Here is a 1,872-nt window from a genome sequence, read left to right as displayed (position 1 = left end):
GTGATGGTTATTATGTGAGATAGTGTGCCATATAGCTGTCATGTGTTTAGAATAAGTGTTTGTTAAGAAATTTGTAAAGGAATTCCTACACATGTTTAGAGTGAAGTCAACTCACTAGTTTTTTATTAAAGAGGAATAAGAAAAGTTTGATTTTTGACATTTTATGTAGTGTTCTGATTGTGTTCTGTATAGTAATATCTTTAGACGTGGTTATTTTGGGCATATGTAATAGAAACTACAAACTTGAATAATTGAAGATGGTGCAGAATATATGCATGTTTTTTTTAAGATAATGCATGCAGTTTAATTAAAGTATTTTTATTACTAATACATTAATTTCAGTTCACATTTGATTTACACTCTGGAATTTTAATGGCGAAGGAATTCGTACATAATCATTTAGAACCTTTAGAGTTGATATTGCATGCATTATTATGTGCCTTGTTTTTAATTAATGGTGTAACTATTTGTTTTCCTTTAATATTTTGGTTTTATGCTGTAGAAATAACTAGATATATTTCTGTTACAGAAAAAATCTGAGATTACTGTATCTCTTTATGAACAGTCTGTGTTCTTTAACTTTTAATTCAATACTATTCATATCATGTTTTTATTCACACTGCTTCTGTAACAGAAACACCTGTTGAAATGTTTGTGTTGCAGGGTTTCATGTGGAGCTATTTATGTTGCTGAGAGGCTTCCAGAACTGCTTGGGTTGCCAGAAATACTTGTTGAAAACAGATATTTGTTGCAGAGATGATCACTTCTGTTTGGTTTGTAGAGGTACTTGTAGAACCACATTTTGTAGAAGTATTTTGATTTGAAAAGTTTTAGGGACACTTGCATGGTAGTAGTTTGCTTGCCCTTTTATGTTACTAGAAAACACTTTACCATGGTGATAAAATTAATTCTTAAACACAGTAATGTACAAAATAAAACAAAATTTAATTATTGGTTCCTTGCTTTGGTTAAAAAGTAAATTTTTCAGTGTTTGTCTATTTAGGTTTAAGTGAGCAGTAGTTTTAAGCGATTTCATGAAACATTTTCATGAAATTTCATATATTATACTCTCTTGGTTGATGTGTGAATTTATTTATTATTCACATCTGTTTTGTGTTTTATTGGTTGAGTATTCTGAAATTACTTACAACTTAGGAGGTATACATCATAGTTTTCCTGTAATATGACTTAAGAAAATTGTGTGTTTTGTTCTCTCAAAATGGCTTCTGACTTTGTTCCAAAACTTACTTAGACATGGTTTGGTAACAACTAAATAAAGCAAATAGAGAAGCAGAAAGTAAAAAATAGGTTAATATGTTTTTCATATTATGATGACTTCCAGTGTTCTGTTGTGAGGCATATTACTCACATACTTTCTGATAATTGATATAGGTTACACCTGTGATCTGTCTTATTGACAGGTGTAATAGATTTATTATATTTTTTTTTATGAACTTTTTACAATCTTTCAAATCTATTGTTGAGAGATGGATATAATCAGTCTTATTTAAGAAACACTGAAGGGGTATATCTATTTGCTCGGTAATCACATTTAGAAGTGTGCGGGGGGGGGGGGGGGGTAAAGAAAATTTTGGAACCATAAGGATATAGGTTATCAGGTTATATTCTTCCCTTATGAATATGTTAAGTTTATATTAGAATGATTTTTTCTGTTTTGTCTTTGTCAAATAATGGAGTTTTTTTGTGAATGAAGTTCAAAATAAGTGAGACATTGGTAATAATTTAAGGTTTTGACTTCAGAGTTTACAACTGATATAGATTTTTGAATCCTAATATTATATTAGCTCGAAATAAGGGTATTGATATAAGTTAACTAATCAAACTAGGTTGATAATTGGTCATTGCATGCCG

General features: G+C 29.8%; 1 protein-coding gene across 4 annotated transcripts in view; it reads left to right on the top strand.

The window, feature by feature from the left end:
• LOC119593160 (sodium/hydrogen exchanger 9B2-like) overlaps positions 1-1,872 on the top strand; it is an 18,959-nt gene that overhangs the window by 14,010 nt on the left and 3,077 nt on the right. Inside the window, exon 15 of one of the 4 annotated variants that reach the window (XR_005230503.1) lies at positions 664-783. The exons of the other annotated variants lie outside the window; for them this stretch is intronic. The gene's annotated coding sequence lies outside the window, so the exon portion shown is untranslated. The remainder of the gene's footprint in view (positions 1-663; positions 784-1,872) is intronic. 4 annotated transcript variants of the gene reach the window in all.

Source organism: Penaeus monodon, chromosome 31, assembly GCF_015228065.2.
Source record: "Penaeus monodon isolate SGIC_2016 chromosome 31, NSTDA_Pmon_1, whole genome shotgun sequence".
In the NCBI taxonomy this organism is placed as follows: Eukaryota; Metazoa; Arthropoda; class Malacostraca; order Decapoda; family Penaeidae; genus Penaeus; species Penaeus monodon.
Note: the sequence above shows the minus strand (reverse complement) of the source record. Positions and strands in the feature narration are given on the sequence as shown.